Here is a 22,882-nt window from a genome sequence, read left to right as displayed (position 1 = left end):
ATACACTAATGGGTGAAGTTTGGTTGACTTCTGCGCAGCGGTTTGGGAGTGAACATCAAAATTACATTTCTCAGCCATATCGCATAGATCTCAATGTGAAAAGGCTTAAATGACTTTTTTTAATTAAGTTTGAAGATTGCGCTCAAATCAAATGTCCTAGAACTAAATTTCCAAATGTAACTACTAGATTGTGATAAAATACACTATTGGGTGAAGTTTGGTTGACTTCTGCGCAGCGGTTTGGGAGTTAACATCAAAATTACATTTCTCGGCCATATCGCATAGATCTCACTGTGAAAAGGCTTAAATGGCTTTTTTGACCTAAGTTTGAGGATTGCGCTCAAATCAAATGTCCTATAACCAAATTTCCACATGTAACTACTAGATTGTGATACAATACACTAATGGGTGAAGTTTGGTTGACTTCTGCGCAGCGGTTTGGGAGTTAACATCAAAATTACATTTCTCGGCCATATCGCATAGATCTCACTGTGAAAAGGCTTAAATGACTTTTTTTAATTAAGTTTGAAGATTGCGCTCAAACCAAATGTCCTAGAACAAAATTTTCAAATGTAACTACTAGATTGTGATACAATACACTATTGAATGAAGTTTGGTTGACTTCTGCGCAGCGGTTTGGGAGTTAACATCAAAATTACATTTCTCGGCCATATCGCATAGATCTCACTGTGAAAAGGCTTAAATGACTTTTTTAATTAAGTTTGATGATTGCGTTCAAACAAAATGTCCGAGAACAAAATTTTCAAATGTAACTACTAGATTGTGATACAATACACTATTGGGTGAAGTTTGGTTGACTTCTGCGCAGCGGTTTGGGAGTGAACATCAAAATTACATTTCTCGGCCATATCGCATAGATCTCACTGTGAAAAGGCTTAAATGGCTTTTTTGACCTAAGTTTAATAATTGCGCTCAAACCAAATGTCCTAGAACGAAATTTTCAAATGTAACTACTAGAATGTGATACAATACACTATTGGGTGAAGTTTGGTTGACTTCTGCGCAGCGGTTTGGGAGTTAACATCAAAATTACATTTCTCGGCCATATCGCATAGATCTCACTGTGAAAAGGCTTAAATGGCTTTTTTGACCTAAGTTTGAGGATTGCGCTCAAATCAAATGTCCTAGAACCAAATTTCTACATGTAACTACTAGATTGTGATACAATACACTAATGGGTGAAGTTTGGTTGACTTCTGCGCAGCGGTTTGGGAGTGAACATCAAAATTACATTTCTCAGCCATATCGCATAGATCTCACTGTGAAAAGGCTTAAATGACTTTTTTTAATTAAGTTTGAAGATTGCGCTCAAATCAAATGTCCTAGAACTAAATTTCCAAATGTAACTACTAGATTGTGATAAAATACACTATTGGGTGAAGTTTGGTTGACTTCTGCGCAGCGGTTTGGGAGTTAACATCAAAATTACATTTCTCGGCCATATCGCATAGATCTCACTGTGAAAAGGCTTAAATGGCTTTTTTGACCTAAGTTTGAGGATTGCGCTCAAATCAAATGTCCTATAACCAAATTTCCACATGTAACTACTAGATTGTGATACAATACACTAATGGGTGAAGTTTGGTTGACTTCTGCGCAGCGGTTTGGGAGTTAACATCAAAATTACATTTCTCGGCCATATCGCATAGATCTCACTGTGAAAAGGCTTAAATGACTTTTTTTAATTAAGTTTGAAGATTGCGCTCAAACCAAATGTCCTAGAACAAAATTTTCAAATGTAACTACTAGATTGTGATACAATACACTATTGAATGAAGTTTGGTTGACTTCTGCGCAGCGGTTTGGGAGTTAACATCAAAATTACATTTCTCGGCCATATCGCATAGATCTCACTGTGAAAAGGCTTAAATGACTTTTTTAATTAAGTTTGATGATTGCGTTCAAACAAAATGTCCGAGAACAAAATTTTCAAATGTAACTACTAGATTGTAATACAATACACTATTGGGTGAAGTTTGGTTGACTTCTGCGCAGCGGTTTGGGAGTGAACATCAAAATTACTTTTCTCGGCCATATCGCATAGATCTCACTGTGAAAAGGCTTAAATGGCTTTTTTGACCTAAGTTTGAGGATTGCGCTCAAATCAAATGTCCTAGAACCAAATTTCCACATGTAACTACTAGATTGTGATACAATACACTAATGGGTGAAGTTTGGTTGACTTCTGCGCAGCGGTTTGGGAGTTAACATCAAAATTACATTTCTCGGCCATATCGCATAGATCTCACTGTGAAAAGGCTTAAATGACTTTTTTAATTAAGTTTGATGATTGCGTTCAAAGAAAATGTCCTAGAACAAAATTTTCAAATGTAACTACTAGATTGTGATACAATACACTATTGGGTGAAGTTTGGTTGACTTCTGCGCAGCGGTTTGGGAGTTAACATCAAAATTACATTTCTCGGCCATATCGCATAGATCTCACTGTGAAAAGGCTTAAATGGCTTTTTTGACCTAAGTTTAATGATTGCGCTCAAATCAAATGTCCTAGAACCAAATTTCCACATGTAACTACTAGATTGTGATACAATACACTAATGGGTGAAGTTTGGTTTACTTCTGCGCAGCGGTTTGGGAGTTAACATCAAAATTACATTTCTCGGCCATATCGCATAGATCTCACTGTGAAAAGGCTTAAATGGCTTTTTTGACCTAAGTTTAATAATTGCGCTCAAACCAAATGTCCTAGAACGAAATTTTCAAATGTAACTACTCGAATGTGATACAATACACTATTTGGTGAAGTTTGGTTGAATTCTGCGCAGCGGTTTGGGAGTTAACATCAAAATTACATTTCTCGGCCATATCGCATAGATCTCACTGTGAAAAGGCTTAGATGGCTTTTTTGACCTAAGTTTGAGGATTGCGCTCAAATCAAATGTCCTAGAACCAAATTTCCACATGTAACCACTAGATTGTGATACAATACACTAATGGGTGAAGTTTGGTTGACTTCTGCACAGCGGTTTGGGAGTGAACATCAAAATTACATTTCTCGGCCATATCGCATAGATCTCACTGTGAAAAGGCTTAAATGACTTTTTTAATTAAGTTTGATGATTGCGCTCAAACAAAATTTCCTAGAAAAAAATTTTCAAATGTAACTACTAGATTGTGATACAATACACTATTGGGTGAAGTTTGGTTGACTTCTGCGCAGCGGTTTGGGAGTTAACATCAAAATTACATTTCTCGGCCATATCGCATAGATCTCACTGTGAAAAGGCTTAAATGGCTTTTTTGACCTAAGTTTAATGATTGCGCTCAAACCAAATGTCCTAGAACGAAATTTTTAAATGTAACTACTAGAATGTGATACAATACACTATTGGGTGAAGTTTGGTTGACTTCTGCGCAGCAGTTTGGGAGTTAACATCAAAATTACATTTCTCGGCCATATCGCATAGATCTCACTGTGAAAAGGCTTAAATGGCTTTTTTGACCTAAGTTTGAGGATTGCGCTCAAATCAAATGTCCTAGAACCAAATTTCCACATGTAACTACTAGATTGTGATACAATACACTAATGGGTGAAGTTTGGTTGACTTCTGCGCAGCGGTTTGTGAGTGAACATCAAAATTACATTTCTCGGCCATATCGCATAGATCTCACTGTGAAAATGCTTAAATGACTTTTTTAATTAAGTTTGATGATTGCGCTCAAACAAAATTTCCTAGAACAAAATTTTCAAATGTAACTACTAGATTGTGATACAATACACTATTGGGTGAAGTTTGGTTGACTTCTGCGCAGCGGTTTGGGAGTTAACATCAAAATTACATTTCTCGGCCATATCGCATAGATCTCACTGTGAAAAGGCTTAAATGACTTTTTTAATTAAGTTTGATGATTGCGTTCAAACAAAATGTCCTAGAACAAAATTTTCAAATGTAACTACTAGATTGTGATACAATACACTAATGGGTGAAGTTTGGTTGACTTCTGCGCAGCGGTTTGGGAGTTAACATCAAAATTACATTCCTCGGCTTTATCGCATAGATCTCACTGTGAAAAGGCTTAAATGGCTTTTTTGACCTAAGTTTAATAATTGCGCTCAAACCAAATGTCCTAGAACGAAATTTTCAAATGTAACTACTAGAATGTGATAAAATACACTATTGGGTGAAGTTTGGTTGACTTATTCGCAGCGGTTTGGGAGTTAACATCAAAAAAACATTTCTCGGCCATATCGCATAGATCTCACTGTGAAAAGGCTTAAATGACTTTTTTAATTAAGTTTGATGATTGCGTTCAAACAAAATGTCCTAGAACAAAATTTTCAAATGTAACTACTAGATTGTGATACAATACACTATTGGGTGAAGTTTGGTTGACTTCTGGGCAGCGGTTTGGGAGTTAACATCAAAATTACATTTCTCGGCCATATCGCATAGATCTCACTGTGAAAAGGCTTAAATGGCTTTTTTTACCTAAGTTTGAGGATTGCGCTCAAATCAAATGTCCTAGAACCAAATTTCCAAATGTAACTACTAGATTGTGATACAATACACTATTGGGTGAAGTTTGGTTGACTTCTGCGCAGCGGTTTGTGAGTGAACATCAAAATTACATTTCTCGGCCATATCGCATAGATCTCACTGTGAAAATGCTTAAATGACTTTTTTAATTAAGTTTGATGATTGCGCTCAAACAAAATTTCCTAGAACAAAATTTTCAAATGTAACTACTAGATTGTGATACAATACACTATTGGGTGAAGTTTGGTTGACTTCTGCGCAGCGGTTTGGGAGTTAACATCAAAATTACATTTCTCGGCCATATCGCATAGATCTCACTGTGAAAAGGCTTAAATGACTTTTTTAATTAAGTTTGATGATTGCGTTCAAACAAAATGTCCTAGAACAAAATTTTCAAATGTAACTACTAGATTGTGATACAATACACTAATGGGTGAAGTTTGGTTGACTTCTGCGCAGCGGTTTGGGAGTTAACATCAAAATTACATTCCTCGGCTTTATCGCATAGATCTCACTGTGAAAAGGCTTAAATGGCTTTTTTGACCTAAGTTTAATAATTGCGCTCAAACCAAATGTCCTAGAACGAAATTTTCAAATGTAACTACTAGAATGTGATAAAATACACTATTGGGTGAAGTTTGGTTGACTTATTCGCAGCGGTTTGGGAGTTAACATCAAAAAAACATTTCTCGGCCATATCGCATAGATCTCACTGTGAAAAGGCTTAAATGACTTTTTTAATTAAGTTTGATGATTGCGTTCAAACAAAATGTCCTAGAACAAAATTTTCAAATGTAACTACTAGATTGTGATACAATACACTATTGGGTGAAGTTTGGTTGACTTCTGGGCAGCGGTTTGGGAGTTAACATCAAAATTACATTTCTCGGCCATATCGCATAGATCTCACTGTGAAAAGGCTTAAATGGCTTTTTTTACCTAAGTTTGAGGATTGCGCTCAAATCAAATGTCCTAGAACCAAATTTCCAAATGTAACTACTAGATTGTGATACAATACACTATTGGGTGAAGTTTGGTTGACTTCTGCGCAGCGGTTTGGGAGTTAACATCAAAATTACATTTCTCGGCCATATCGCATAGATCTCACTGTGAAAAGGCTTAAATGACTTTTTTAATTAAGTTTGATGATTGCGTTCAAACAAAATGTCCTAGAACAAAATTTTCAAATGTAACTACTAGATTGTGATACAATACACTATTGGGTGAAGTTTGGTTGACTTCTGCGCAGCGGTTTGGGAGTTAACATCAAAATTACATTTCTCGGCCATATCGCATAGATCTCACTGTGAAAAGGCTTAAATGGCTTTTTTGACCTAAGTTTGAGGATTGCGCTCAAATCAAATGTCCTAGAACCAAATTTCCACATGTAACTACTAGATTGTGATACAATACACTAATGGTTGAAGTTTGGTTGACTTCTGCGCAGCGGTTTGGGAGTGAACATCAAAATTACATTTCTCGGCCATATCGCATAGATCTCACTGTGAAAAGGCTTAAATGACTTTTTTTAATTAAGTTTGAAGATTGCGCTCAAATCAAATGTCCTAGAACTAAATTTCCAAATGTAACTACTAGATTGTGATAAAATACACTATTGGGTGAAGTTTGGTTGACTTCTGCGCAGCGGTTTGGGAGTTAACATCAAAATTACATTTCTCGGCCATATCGCATAGATCTCACTGTGAAAAGGCTTAAATGGCTTTTTTGACCTAAGTTTGAGGATTGCGCTCAAATCAAATGTCCTAGAACAAAATTTCCACATGTAACTACTAGATTGTGATACAATACACTAATGGGTGAAGTTTGGTTGACTTCTGCGCAGCGGTTTGGGAGTTAACATCAAAATTACATTTCTCGGCCATATCGCATAGATCTCACTGTGAAAAGGCTTAAATGACTTTTTTTAATTAAGTTTGAAGATTGCGCTCAAACCAAATGTCCTAGAACAAAATTTTCAAATGTAACTACTAGATTGTGATACAATACACTATTGAATGAAGTTTGGTTGACTTCTGCGCAGCGGTTTGGGAGTTAACATCAAAATTACATTTCTCGGCCATATCGCATAGATCTCACTGTGAAAAGGCTTAAATGACTTTTTTAATTAAGTTTGATGATTGCGTTCAAACAAAATGTCCTAGAACAAAATTTTCAAATGTAACTACTAGATTGTGATACAATACACTATTGGGTGAAGTTTGGTTGACTTCTGCGCAGCGGTTTGGGAGTTAACATCAAAATTACTTTTCTCGGCCATATCGCATAGATCTCACTGTGAAAAGGCTTAAATGGCTTTTTTGACCTAAGTTTGAGGATTGCGCTCAAATCAAATGTCCTAGAACCAAATTTCCACATGTAACTACTAGAATGTGATAAAATACACTATTGGGTGAAGTTTGGTTGACTTCTGCGCAGCGGTTTGGGAGTTAACATCAAAATTACATTTCTCGGCCATATCGCATAGATCTCACTGTGAAAAGGCTTAAATGACTTTTTTAATTAAGTTTGATGATTGCGTTCAAACAAAATGTCCTAGAACAAAATTTTCAAATGTAACTACTAGATTGTGACAATACAATACACTATTGGGTGAAGTTTGGTAGACTTCTGGGCAGCGGTTTGGGAGTTAACATCAAAATTACATTTCTCGGCCATATCGCATAGATCTCACTGTGAAAAGGCTTAAATGGCTTTTTTGACCTAAGTTTGAGGATTGCGCTCAAATCAAATGTCCTAGAACCAAATTTCCACATGTACCTACTAGATTGTGATACAATACACTAATGGGTGAAGTTTGGTTTACTTCTGCGCAGCGGTTTGGGAGTTAACATCAAAATTACATTTCTCGGCCATATCGCATAGATCTCACTGTGAAAAGGCTTAAATGGCTTTTTTGACCTAAGTTTAATAATTGCGCTCAAACCAAATGTCCTAGAACGAAATTTTCAAATGTAACTACTAGAATGTGATACAATACACTATTGGGTGAAGTTTGGTTGACTTCTGCGCAGCGGTTTGGGAGTTAACATCAAAATTACATTTCTCGGCCATATCGCATAGATCTCACTGTGAAAAGGCTTAAATGGCTTTTTTGACCTAAGTTTGAGGATTGCGCTCAAATCAAATGTCCTAGAACCAAATTTCTACATGTAACTACTAGATTGTGATACAATACACTAATGGGTGAAGTTTGGTTGACTTCTGCGCAGCGGTTTGGGAGTGAACATCAAAATTACATTTCTCAGCCATATCGCATAGATCTCACTGTGAAAAGGCTTAAATGACTTTTTTTAATTAAGTTTGAAGATTGCGCTCAAATCAAATGTCCTAGAACTAAATTTCCAAATGTAACTACTAGATTGTGATAAAATACACTATTGGGTGAAGTTTGGTTGACTTCTGCGCAGCGGTTTGGGAGTTAACATCAAAATTACATTTCTCGGCCATATCGCATAGATCTCACTGTGAAAAGGCTTAAATGGCATTTTTGACCTAAGTTTGAGGATTGCGCTCAAATCAAATGTCCTATAACCAAATTTCCACATGTAACTACTAGATTGTGATACAATACACTAATGGGTGAAGTTTGGTTGACTTCTGCGCAGCGGTTTGGGAGTTAACATCAAAATTACATTTCTCGGCCATATCGCATAGATCTCACTGTGAAAAGGCTTAAATGACTTTTTTAATTAAGTTTGATGATTGCGTTCAAAGAAAATGTCCTAGAACAAAATTTTCAAATGTAACTACTAGATTGTGATACAATACACTATTGGGTGAAGTTTGGTTGACTTCTGCGCAGCGGTTTGGGAGTTAACATCAAAATTACATTTCTCGGCCATATCGCATAGATCTCACTGTGAAAAGGCTTAAATGGCTTTTTTGACCTAAGTTTAATGATTGCGCTCAAATCAAATGTCCTAGAACCAAATTTCCACATGTAACTACTAGATTGTGATACAATACACTAATGGGTGAAGTTTGGTTTACTTCTGCGCAGCGGTTTGGGAGTTAACATCAAAATTACATTTCTCGGCCATATCGCATAGATCTCACTGTGAAAAGGCTTAAATGGCTTTTTTGACCTAAGTTTAATAATTGCGCTCAAACCAAATGTCCTAGAACGAAATTTTCAAATGTAACTACTCGAATGTGATACAATACACTATTGGGTGAAGTTTGGTTGAATTCTGCGCAGCGGTTTGGGAGTTAACATCAAAATTACATTTCTCGGCCATATCGCATAGATCTCACTGTGAAAAGGCTTAGATGGCTTTTTTGACCTAAGTTTGAGGATTGCGCTCAAATCAAATGTCCTAGAACCAAATTTCCACATGTAACCACTAGATTGTGATACAATACACTAATGGGTGAAGTTTGGTTGACTTCTGCACAGCGGTTTGGGAGTGAACATCAAAATTACATTTCTCGGCCATATCGCATAGATCTCACTGTGAAAAGGCTTAAATGACTTTTTTAATTAAGTTTGATGATTGCGCTCAAACAAAATTTCCTAGAAAAAAATTTTCAAATGTAACTACTAGATTGTGATACAATACACTATTGGGTGAAGTTTGGTTGACTTCTGCGCAGCGGTTTGGGAGTTAACATCAAAATTACATTTCTCGGCCATATCGCATAGATCTCACTGTGAAAAGGCTTAAATGGCTTTTTTGACCTAAGTTTAATGATTGCGCTCAAACCAAATGTCCTAGAACGAAATTTTTAAATGTAACTACTAGAATGTGATACAATACACTATTGGGTGAAGTTTGGTTGACTTCTGCGCAGCAGTTTGGGAGTTAACATCAAAATTACATTTCTCGGCCATATCGCATAGATCTCACTGTGAAAAGGCTTAAATGGCTTTTTTGACCTAAGTTTGAGGATTGCGCTCAAATCAAATGTCCTAGAACCAAATTTCCACATGTAACTACTAGATTGTGATACAATACACTAATGGGTGAAGTTTGGTTGACTTCTGCGCAGCGGTTTGTGAGTGAACATCAAAATTACATTTCTCGGCCATATCGCATAGATCTCACTGTGAAAATGCTTAAATGACTTTTTTAATTAAGTTTGATGATTGCGCTCAAACAAAATTTCCTAGAACAAAATTTTCAAATGTAACTACTAGATTGTGATACAATACACTATTGGGTGAAGTTTGGTTGACTTCTGCGCAGCGGTTTGGGAGTTAACATCAAAATTACATTTCTCGGCCATATCGCATAGATCTCACTGTGAAAAGGCTTAAATGACTTTTTTAATTAAGTTTGATGATTGCGTTCAAACAAAATGTCCTAGAACAAAATTTTCAAATGTAACTACTAGATTGTGATACAATACACTAATGGGTGAAGTTTGGTTTACTTCTGCGCAGCGGTTTGGGAGTTAACATCAAAATTACATTCCTCGGCCATATCGCATAGATCTCACTGTGAAAAGGCTTAAATGGCTTTTTTGACCTAAGTTTAATAATTGCGCTCAAACCAAATGTCCTAGAACGAAATTTTCAAATGTAACTACTAGAATGTGATACAATACACTATTGGGTGAAGTTTGGTTGACTTATTCGCAGCGGTTTGGGAGTTAACATCAAAATGACATTTCTCGGCCATATCGCATAGATCTCACTGTGAAAAGGCTTAAATGGCTTTTTTGACCTAAGTTTGAGGATTGCGCTCAAACAAAATTTCCTAGAACAAAATTTTTAAATGTAACTACTAGATTGTGATACAATACACTATTGGGTGAAGTTTGGTTGACTTCTGCGCAGCGGTTTGGGAGTTATCAAAATTACATTTCTCGGCCATATCGCATAGATCTCACTGTGAAAAGGCTTAAATGGCTTTTTTGACCTAAGTTTGAGGATTGCGCTCAAATCAAATGTCCTATAACCAAATTTCCACATGTAACTACTAGATTGTGATACAATACACTAATGGGTGAAGTTTGGTTGACTTCTGCGCAGCGGTTTGGGAGTTAACATCAAAATTACATTTCTCGGCCATATCGCCTAGATCTCACTGTGAAAAGGCTTAAATGGCTTTTTTGACCTAAGTTTGAGGATTGCGCTCAAATCAAATGTCCTAGAACCAAATTTCCACATGTAACTACTAGATTGTGATACAATACACTAATGGGTGAAGTTTGGTTGACTTCTGCGCAGCGGTTTGGGAGTGAACATCAAAATTACATTTCTCGGCCATATCGCATAGATCTCACTGTGAAAAGGCTTAAATGACTTTTTTAATTAAGTTTGATGATTGCGCTCAAACAAAATTTCCTAGAACAAAATTTTTAAATGTAACTACTAGATTGTGATACAATACACTATTGGGTGAAGTTTGGTTGACTTCTGCGCAGCGGTTTGGGAGTTAACATCAAAATTACATTTCTCGGCCATATCGCATAGATCTCACTGTGAAAAGGCTTAAATGGCTTTTTTGACCTAAGTTTAATAATTGCGCTCAAACCAAATGTCCTAGAACGAAATTTTAAAATGTAACTACTAGAATGTGATACAATACACTATTGGGTGAAGTTTGGTTGACTTCTGCTTAGCGGTTTGGGAGTTAACATCAAAATTACATTTCTCGGCCATATCGCATAGATCTCACTGTGAAAAGGCTTAAATGGCTTTTTTGACCTAAGTTTAATAATTGCGCTCAAACCAAATGTCCTAGAACGAAATTTTAAAATGTAACTACTAGAATGTGATACAATACACTATTGGGTGAAGTTTGGTTGACTTCTGCGCAGCGGTTTGGGAGTTAACATCAAAATTACATTTCTCGGCCATATCGCATAGATCTCACTGTGAAAAGGCTTAAATGGCTTTTTTGACCTAAGTTTGAGGATTACGCTCAAATCAAATGTCCTAGAACCAAATTTCCACATGTAATTACTAGATTGTGATACAATACACTAATGGGTGAAGTTTGGTTGACTTCTGCGCAGCGGTTTGGGAGTTAACATCAAAATTACATTTCTCGGCCATATCGCATAGATCTCACTGTGAAAAGGCTTAACTGACTTTTTTAATTAAGTTTGATGATTGCGCTCAAACAAAATGTCCTAGAACAAAATTTTCAAATGTAACTACTAGATTGTGATACAATACACTATTGGGTGAAGTTTGGTTGACTTCTGCGCAGCGGTTTGGGAGTTAACATCAAAATTACATTTCTCGGCCATATCGCATAGATCTCACTGTGAAAAGGCTTAAATGACTTTTTTAATTAAGTTTAATAATTGCGCTCAAACCAAATGTCCTAGAACGAAATTTCCACCCGTAACTACTAGATTGTGATACAATACACTAATGGGTGAAGTTTGGTTGATTTCTGCGCAGCGGTTTGGGAGTGAACATCAAAATTACATTTCTCGGCCATATCGCATAGATCTCACTGTGAAAAGGCTTAAATGACTTTTTTAATTAAGTTTGATGATTGCGCTCAAACAAAATTTCCTAGAACAAAATTTTCAAATGTAACTACTAGATTGTGATACAATACACTATTGGGTGAAGTTTGGTTGACTTCTGCGCAGCGGTTTGGGAGTTAACATCAAAATTACATTTCTCGGCCATATCGCATAGATCTCACTGTGAAAAGGCTTAAATGGCTTTTTTGACCTAAGTTTAATGATTGCGCTCAAATCAAATGTCCTAGAACCAAATTTCCACATGTAACTACTAGATTGTGATACAATACACTAATGGGTGAAGTTTGGTTTACTTCTGCGCAGCGGTTTGGGAGTTAACATCAAAATTACATTTCTCGGCCATATCACATAGATCTCACTGTGAAAAGGCTTAAATGGCTTTTTTGACCTAAGTTTAATAATTGCGCTCAAACCAAATGTCCTAGAACGAAATTTTCAAATGTAACTACTCGAATGTGATACAATACACTATTTGGTGAAGTTTGGTTGAATTCTGCGCAGCGGTTTGGGAGTTAACATCAAAATTACATTTATCGGCCATATCGCATAGATCTCACTGTGAAAAGGCTTAGATGGCTTTTTTGACCTAAGTTTGAGGATTGCGCTCAAATCAAATGTCCTAGAACCAAATTTCCACATGTAACCACTAGATTGTGATACAATACACTAATGGGTGAAGTTTGGTTGACTTCTGCACAGCGGTTTGGGAGTGAACATCAAAATTACATTTCTCGGCCATATCGCATAGATCTCACTGTGAAAAGGCTTAAATGACTTTTTTAATTAAGTTTGATGATTGCGCTCAAACAAAATTTCCTAGAAAAAAATTTTCAAATGTAACTACTAGATTGTGATACAATACACTATTGGGTGAAGTTTGGTTGACTTCTGCGCAGCGGTTTGGGAGTTAACATCAAAATTACATTTCTCGGCCATATCGCATAGATCTCACTGTGAAAAGGCTTAAATGGCTTTTTTGACCTAAGTTTAATGATTGCGCTCAAACCAAATGTCCTAGAACGAAATTTTTAAATGTAACTACTAGAATGTGATACAATACACTATTGGGTGAAGTTTGGTTGACTTCTGCGCAGCAGTTTGGGAGTTAACATCAAAATTACATTTCTCGGCCATATCGCATAGATCTCACTGTGAAAAGGCTTAAATGGCTTTTTTGACCTAAGTTTGAGGATTGCGCTCAAATCAAATGTCCTAGAACCAAATTTCCACATGTAACTACTAGATTGTGATACAATACACTAATGGGTGAAGTTTGGTTGACTTCTGCGCAGCGGTTTGTGAGTGAACATCAAAATTACATTTCTCGGCCATATCGCATAGATCTCACTGTGAAAATGCTTAAATGACTTTTTTAATTAAGTTTGATGATTGCGCTCAAACAAAATTTCCTAGAACAAAATTTTCAAATGTAACTACTAGATTGTGATACAATACACTATTGGGTGAAGTTTGGTTGACTTCTGCGCAGCGGTTTGGGAGTTAACATCAAAATTACATTTCTCGGCCATATCGCATAGATCTCACTGTGAAAAGGCTTAAATGACTTTTTTAATTAAGTTTGATGATTGCGTTCAAACAAAATGTCCTAGAACAAAATTTTCAAATGTAACTACTAGATTGTGATACAATACACTAATGGGTGAAGTTTGGTTGACTTCTGCGCAGCGGTTTGGGAGTTAACATCAAAATTACATTCCTCGGCTTTATCGCATAGATCTCACTGTGAAAAGGCTTAAATGGCTTTTTTGACCTAAGTTTAATAATTGCGCTCAAACCAAATGTCCTAGAACGAAATTTTCAAATGTAACTACTAGAATGTGATAAAATACACTATTGGGTGAAGTTTGGTTGACTTATTCGCAGCGGTTTGGGAGTTAACATCAAAAAAACATTTCTCGGCCATATCGCATAGATCTCACTGTGAAAAGGCTTAAATGACTTTTTTAATTAAGTTTGATGATTGCGTTCAAACAAAATGTCCTAGAAAAAAATTTTCAAATGTAACTACTAGATTGTGATACAATACACTATTGGGTGAAGTTTGGTTGACTTCTGGGCAGCGGTTTGGGAGTTAACATCAAAATTACATTTCTCGGCCATATCGCATAGATCTCACTGTGAAAAGGCTTAAATGGCTTTTTTTACCTAAGTTTGAGGATTGCGCTCAAATCAAATGTCCTAGAACCAAATTTCCAAATGTAACTACTAGATTGTGATACAATACACTATTGGGTGAAGTTTGGTTGACTTCTGCGCAGCGGTTTGGGAGTTAACATCAAAATTACATTTCTCGGCCATATCGCATAGATCTCACTGTGAAAAGGCTTAAATGACTTTTTTAATTAAGTTTGATGATTGCGTTCAAACAAAATGTCCTAGAACAAAATTTTCAAATGTAACTACTAGATTGTGATACAATACACTATTGGGTGAAGTTTGGTTGACTTCTGCGCAGCGGTTTGGGAGTTAACATCAAAATTACATTTCTCGGCCATATCGCATAGATCTCACTGTGAAAAGGCTTAAATGGCTTTTTTGACCTAAGTTTGAGGATTGCGCTCAAATCAAATGTCCTAGAACCAAATTTCCACATGTAACTACTAGATTGTGATACAATACACTAATGGTTGAAGTTTGGTTGACTTCTGCGCAGCGGTTTGGGAGTGAACATCAAAATTACATTTCTCGGCCATATCGCATAGATCTCACTGTGAAAAGGCTTAAATGACTTTTTTTAATTAAGTTTGAAGATTGCGCTCAAATCAAATGTCCTAGAACTAAATTTCCAAATGTAACTACTAGATTGTGATAAAATACACTATTGGGTGAAGTTTGGTTGACTTCTGCGCAGCGGTTTGGGAGTTAACATCAAAATTACATTTCTCGGCCATATCGCATAGATCTCACTGTGAAAAGGCTTAAATGGCTTTTTTGACCTAAGTTTGAGGATTGCGCTCAAATCAAATGTCCTAGAACAAAATTTCCACATGTAACTACTAGATTGTGATACAATACACTAATGGGTGAAGTTTGGTTGACTTCTGCGCAGCGGTTTGGGAGTTAACATCAAAATTACATTTCTCGGCTATATCGCATAGATCTCACTGTGAAAAGGCTTAAATGACTTTTTTTAATTAAGTTTGAAGATTGCGCTCAAACCAAATGTCCTAGAACAAAATTTTCAAATGTAACTACTAGATTGTGATACAATACACTATTGAATGAAGTTTGGTTGACTTCTGCGCAGCGGTTTGGGAGTTAACATCAAAATTACATTTCTCGGCCATATCGCATAGATCTCACTGTGAAAAGGCTTAAATGACTTTTTTAATTAAGTTTGATGATTGCGTTCAAACAAAATGTCCTAGAACAAAATTTTCAAATGTAACTACTAGATTGTGATACAATACACTATTGGGTGAAGTTTGGTTGACTTCTGCGCAGCGGTTTGGGAGTTAACATCAAAATTACTTTTCTCGGCCATATCGCATAGATCTCACTGTGAAAAGGCTTAAATGGCTTTTTTGACCTAAGTTTGAGGATTGCGCTCAAATCAAATGTCCTAGAACCAAATTTCCACATGTAACTACTAGAATGTGATAAAATACACTATTGGGTGAAGTTTGGTTGACTTCTGCGCAGCGGTTTGGGAGTTAACATCAAAATTACATTTCTCGGCCATATCGCATAGATCTCACTGTGAAAAGGCTTAAATGACTTTTTTAATTAAGTTTGATGATTGCGTTCAAACAAAATGTCCTAGAACAAAATTTTCAAATGTAACTACTAGATTGTGACAATACAATACACTATTGGGTGAAGTTTGGTTGACTTCTGGGCAGCGGTTTGGGAGTTAACATCAAAATTACATTTCTCGGCCATATCGCATAGATCTCACTGTGAAAAGGCTTAAATGGCTTTTTTGACCTAAGTTTGAGGATTGCGCTCAAATCAAATGTCCTAGAACCAAATTTCCACATGTACCTACTAGATTGTGATACAATACACTAATGGGTGAAGTTTGGTTTACTTCTGCGCAGCGGTTTGGGAGTTAACATCAAAATTACATTTCTCGGCCATATCGCATAGATCTCACTGTGAAAAGGCTTAAATGGCTTTTTTGACCTAAGTTTAATAATTGCGCTCAAACCAAATGTCCTAGAACGAAATTTTCAAATGTAACTACTAGAATGTGATACAATACACTATTGGGTGAAGTTTGGTTGACTTCTGCGCAGCGGTTTGGGAGTTAACATCAAAATTACATTTCTCGGCCATATCGCATAGATCTCACTGTGAAAAGGCTTAAATGGCTTTTTTGACCTAAGTTTGAGGATTGCCCTCAAATCAAATGTCCTAGAACCAAATTTCTACATGTAACTACTAGATTGTGATACAATACACTAATGGGTGAAGTTTGGTTGACTTCTGCGCAGCGGTTTGGGAGTGAACATCAAAATTACATTTCTCAGCCATATCGCATAGATCTCACTGTGAAAAGGCTTAAATGACTTTTTTTAATTAAGTTTGAAGATTGCGCTCAAATCAAATGTCCTAGAACTAAATTTCCAAATGTAACTACTAGATTGTGATAAAATACACTATTGGGTGAAGTTTGGTTGACTTCTGCGCAGCGGTTTGGGAGTTAACATCAAAATTACATTTCTCGGCCATATCGCATAGATCTCACTGTGAAAAGGCTTAAATGGCATTTTTGACCTAAGTTTGAGGATTGCGCTCAAATCAAATGTCCTATAACCAAATTTCCACATGTAACTACTAGATTGTGATACAATACACTAATGGGTGAAGTTTGGTTGACTTCTGCGCAGCGGTTTGGGAGTTAACATCAAAATTACATTTCTCGGCCATATCGCATAGATCTCACTGTGAAAAGGCTTAAATGACTTTTTTAATTAAGTTTGATGATTGCGTTCAAAGAAAATGTCCTAGAACAAAATTTTCAAATGTAACTACTAGATTGTGATACAATACACTATTGGGTGAAGTTTGGTTGACTTCTGCGCAGCGGTTTGGGAGTTAACATCAAAATTACATTTCTCGGCCATATCGCATAGATCTCACTGTGAAAAGGCTTAAATGGCTTTTTTGACCTAAGTTTAATGATTGCGCTCAAATCAAATGTCCTAGAACCAAATTTCCACATGTAACTACTAGATTGTGATACAATACACTAATGGGTGAAGTTTGGTTTACTTCTGCGCAGCGGTTTGGGAGTTAACATCAAAATTACATTTCTCGGCCATATCGCATAGATCTCACTGTGAAAAGGCTTAAATGGCTTTTTTGACCGAAGTTTAAGGATTGCGCTCAAATCAAATGTCCTAGAACCAAATTTCCACATGTAACTACTAGATTGTGATACAATACAGTATTGGGTGAAGTTTGGTTGACTTCTGCGCAGCGGTTTGGGAGTTAATATCAAAATTACATTTCTCGGCCATATCGCATAGATCTCACTGTGAAAAGGCTTAAATGGCTTTTTTGACCTAAGTTTGAGGATTGCGCTCAAATCAAATGTCCTAGAACAAAATTTCCACATGTAACTACTAGATTGTGATACAATACACTAATGGGTGAAGTTTGGTTGACTTCTGCGCAGCGGTTTGGGAGTTAACATCAAAATTACATTTCTCGGCCATATCGCATAGATCTCACTGTGAAAAGGCTTAAATGGCTTTTTTGACCTAAGTTTAAGGATTGCGCTCAAATCAAATGTCCTAGAACCAAATTTCCACATGTAACTACTAGATTGTGATACAATACACTATTGGGTGAAGTTTGGTTGACTTCTGCGCAGCGGTTTGGGAGTTAACATCAAAATTACATTTCTCGGCCATATCGCATAGATCTCACTGTGAAAAGGCTTAAATGGCTTTTTTGACCTAAGTTTGAGGATTGCGCTCAAATCAAATGTCCTAGAACCAAATTTCCACATGTAACTACTAGATTGTGATAAAATACACTATTGGGTGAAGTTTGGTTGGCTTCTGCGCAGCGGTTTGGGAGTGAACATCAAAATTACATTTCTCGTCCATATCGCATAGATCTCACTGTGAAAACGCTTAACTGACTTTTTTTAATTAAGTTTGAAGATTGCGCTCAAATCAAATGTCCTAGAACTAAATTTCCAAATGTAACTACTAGATTGTGATAAAATACACTATTGGGTGAAGTTTGGTTGACTTCTGCGCAGCGGTTTGGGAGTTAACATCAAAATTACATTTCTCGGCCATATCGCATAGATCTCACTGTGAAAAGCCTTAAATGACTTTTTTTAATTAAGTTTGAAGATTGCGCTCAAACCAAATGTCCTAGAACTAAATTTCCACATGTAACTACTAGATTGTGATACAATACACTAATGGGTGAAGTTTGGTTTACTTCTGCGCAGCGGTTTGGGAGTTAACATCAAAATTACATTTCTCGGCCATATCGCATAGATCTCACTGTGAAAAGGCTTAAATGGCTTTTTTGACCTAAGTTTGAGGATTGCGCTCAAATCAAATGTCCTAGAACCAAATTTCCACATGTAACTACTAGATTGTGATACAATACACTAATGGGTGAAGTTTGGTTTACTTCTGCGCAGCGGTTTGGGAGTTAACATCAAAATTACATTTCTCGGCCATATCGCATAGATCTCACTGTGAAAAGGCTTAAATGGCTTTTTTGACCTAAGTTTGAGGATTGCGCTCAAATCAAATGTCCTAGAACCAAATTTCCACATGTAACTACTAGATTGTGATACAATACACTAATGGGTGAAGTTTGGTTGACTTCTGCGCAGCGGTTTGGGAGTTAACATCAAAATTACATTTCTCGGCCATATCGCATAGATCTCACTGTGAAAAGGCTTGAATGACTTTTTTAATTAAGTTTAATGATTGCGCTCAAACCAAATGTCCTAGAAAATTTTTTTAAATGTAACTACTAGAATGTGATACAATACACTATTGGGTGAAGTTTGGTTGACTTCTGCGCAGGGGTTTGGGAGTTAACATCAAATTTACATTTCTCGGCCATATCGCATAGATCTCACTGTGAAAAGGCTTAAATGACTTTTTAAATAAAGTTTGATGATTGCGCTCAAACAAAATGTCCTAGAACAAAATTTTCAAATGTAACTACTAGATTGTGATACAATACACTATTGGGTGAAGTTTGGTTGACTTCTGCGCAGCGGTTTGGGAGTTAACATCAAAATTACATTTCTCGGCCATATCGCATAGATCTCACTGTGAAAAGGCTTAAATGACTTTTTTAATTAAGTTTGATGATTGCGCTCAAACAAAATGTCCTAGAACAAAATTTTCAAATGTAACTACTAGATTGTGATACAATACACTATTGGGTGAAGTTTGGTTTACTTCTGCGCAGCGGTTTGGGAGTTAACATCAAAATTACATTTCTCGGCCATATCGCATAGATCTCACTGTGAAAAGGCTTAAATGGCTTTTTTGACCTAAGTTTGAGGATTGCGCTCAAATCAAATGTCCTAGAACCAAATTTCCACATGTAACTACTAGATTGTGATAAAATACACTATTGGGTGAAGTTTGGTTGACTTCTGCGCAGCGGTTTGGGAGTGAACATCAAAATTACATTTCTCGTCCATATCGCATAGATCTCACTGTGAAAACGCTTAACTGACTTTTTTTAATTAAGTTTGAAGATTGCGCTCAAATCAAATGTCCTAGAACTAAATTTCCAAATGTAACTACTAGATTGTGATAAAATACACTATTGGGTGAAGTTTGGTTGACTTCTGCGCAGCGGTTTGGGAGTTAACATCAAAATTACATTTCTCGGCCATATCGCATAGATCTCACTGTGAAAAGCCTTAAATGACTTTTTTTAATTAAGTTTGAAGATTGCGCTCAAACCAAATGTCCTAGAACTAAATTTCCACATGTAACTACTAGATTGTGATACAATACACTAATGGGAGAAGTTTGGTTTACTTCTGCGCAGCGGTTTGGGAGTTAACATCAAAATTACATTTCTCGGCCATATCGCATAGATCTCACTGTGAAAAGGCTTAAATGGCTTTTTTGACCTAAGTTTGAGGATTGCGCTCAAATCAAATGTCCTAGAACCAAATTTCCACATGTAACTACTAGATTGTGATACAATACACTAATGGGTGAAGTTTGGTTGACTTCTGCGCAGCGGTTTGGGAGTTAACATCAAAATTACATTTCTCGGCCATATCGCATAGATCTCACTGTGAAAAGGCTTAAATGACTTTTTTAATTAAGTTTAATGATTGCGCTCAAACCAAATGTCCTAGAAAAAAATTTTAAATGTAACTACTAGAATGTGATACAATACACTATTGGGTGAAGTTTGGTTGACTTCTGCGCAGCGGTTTGGGAGTTAACATCAAATTTACATTTCTCGGCCATATCGCATAGATCTCACTGTGAAAAGGCTTAAATGACTTTTTAAATAAAGTTTGATGATTGCGCTCAAACAAAATGTCCTAGAACAAAATTTTCAAATGTAACTACTAGATTGTGATACAATACACTATTGGGTGAAGTTTGGTTTACTTCTGCGCAGCGGTTTGGGAGTTAACATCAAAATTACATTTCTCGGCCATATCGCATAGATCTCACTGTTAAAAGGCTTAAATGGCTTTTTTGACCTAAGTTTGAGGATTGCGCTCAAATCAAATGTCCTAGAACCAAATTTCCACATGTAACTACTAGATTGTGATAAAATACACTATTGGGTGAAGTTTGGTTTACTTCTGCGCAGCGGTTTGGGAGTGAACATCAAAATTACATTTCTCGTCCATATCGCATAGATCTCACTGTGAAAACGCTTAACTGACTTTTTTTAAATAAGTTTGAAGATTGCGCTCAAACCAAATGTCCTAGAACTAAATTTCCAAATGTAACTACTAGATTGTGATACAATACACTATTGGGTGAAGTTTGGTTGACTTCTGCGCAGCGGTTTGGGAGTTTACATCAAAATTACATTTCTCGGCCATATCGCATAGATCTCACTGTGAAAAGGCTTAAATGGCTTTTTTGACCTAAGTTTGAGGATTGCGCTCAAATCAAATGTCCTAGAACCAAATTTCCACATGTAACTACTAGATTGTGATACAATACACTAATGGGTGAAGTTTGGTTTACTTCTGCGCAGCGGTTTGGGAGTTAACATCAAAATTACATTTCTCGGCCATATCGCATAGATCTCACTGTGAAAAGGCTTAAATGGCTTTTTTGACCTAAGTTTGAGGATTGCGCTCAAATCAAATGTCCTAGAACCAAATGTCCACATGTAACTACTAGATTGTGATACAATACACTAATGGGTGAAGTTTGGTTGACTTCTGCGCAGCGGTTTGGGAGTTAACATCAAAATTACATTTCTCGGCCATATCGCATAGATCTCACTGTGAAAAGGCTTAAATGACTTTTTAAATTAAGTTTAATGATTGCGCTCAAACCAAATGTCCTAGAACGAAATTTTCAAATGTAACTACTAGAATGTGATACAATACACTATTGGGTGAAGTTTGGTTGACTTCTGCGCAGCGGTTTGGGAGTTAACATCAAAATTACATTTCTCGGCCATATCGCATAGATCTCACTGTGAAAAGGCTTAAATGGCTTTTTTGACCTAAGTTTGAGGATTGCGCTCAAATCAAATGTCCTAGAACCAAATTTTCACATGTAACTACTAGATTGTGATACAATACACTAATGGGTGAAGTTTGGTTTACTTCTGCGCAGCGGTTTGGGAGTTAACATCAAAATTACATTTCTCGGCCATATCGCATAGATCTCACTGTGAAAAGCCTTAAATGACTTTTTTAAATTAAGTTTGAAGATTGCGCTCAAACCATATGTCCTAGAACTAAATTTCCAAATGTAACTACTAGATTGTGATAAAATACACTATTGGGTGAAGTTTGGTTGACTTCTGCGCAGCGGTTTGGGAGTTAACATCAAAATTACATTTCTCGGCCATATCGCATAGATCTCACTGTGAAAAGGCTTAAATGACTTTTTTTAATTAAGTTTGAAGATTGCGCTCAAACCAAATGTCCTAGAACAAAATTTCCAAATGTAACTACTAGATTGTGATACAATACACTATTGGGTGAAGTTTGGTTGACTTCTGCGCAGCGGTTTGGGAGTTAACATCAAAATTACATTTCTCGGCCATATCTTATAGATCTCACTGTGAAAAGGCTTAAATGACTTTTTTAATTAAGTTTGATGATTGCGTTCAAACAAAATGTCCTAGAACAAAATTTTCAAATGTAACTACTAGATTGTGATACAATACACTATTGGGTGAAGTTTGGTTGACTTCTGCGCAGCGGTTTGGGAGTTAACATCAAAATTACATTTCTCGGCCATATCGCATAGATCTCACTGTGAAAAGGCTTAAATGGCTTTTTTGACCTAAGTTTGAGGATTGCGCTCAAATCAAATCTCCTAGAACCAAATTTCCACATGTAACTACTAGATTGTGATACAATACACTATTGGGTGAAGTTTGGTTTACTTCTACGCAGCGGTTTGGGAGTTAACATCAAAATTAAATTTCTAGGCCATATCGCATAGATCTCACTGTGAAAAGGCTTAAATGGCTTTTTTGACCTAGGTTTGAGGATTGCGCTCAAATCAAATGTCCTAGAACCAAATTTCCACATGTAACTACTAGATTGTGATACAATACACTAATGGGTGAAGTTTGGTTTACTTCTGCGCAGCGGTTTGGGAGTTAACATCAAAATTACATTTCTCGGCCATATCGCATAGATCTCACTGTGAAAAGCCTTAAATGACTTTTTTAAATTAAGTTTGAAGATTGCGCTCAAA

Source organism: Corythoichthys intestinalis, chromosome 10, assembly GCF_030265065.1.
Source record: "Corythoichthys intestinalis isolate RoL2023-P3 chromosome 10, ASM3026506v1, whole genome shotgun sequence".
Classification (NCBI taxonomy): domain Eukaryota; kingdom Metazoa; phylum Chordata; class Actinopteri; order Syngnathiformes; family Syngnathidae; genus Corythoichthys; species Corythoichthys intestinalis.
Note: the sequence above shows the minus strand (reverse complement) of the source record.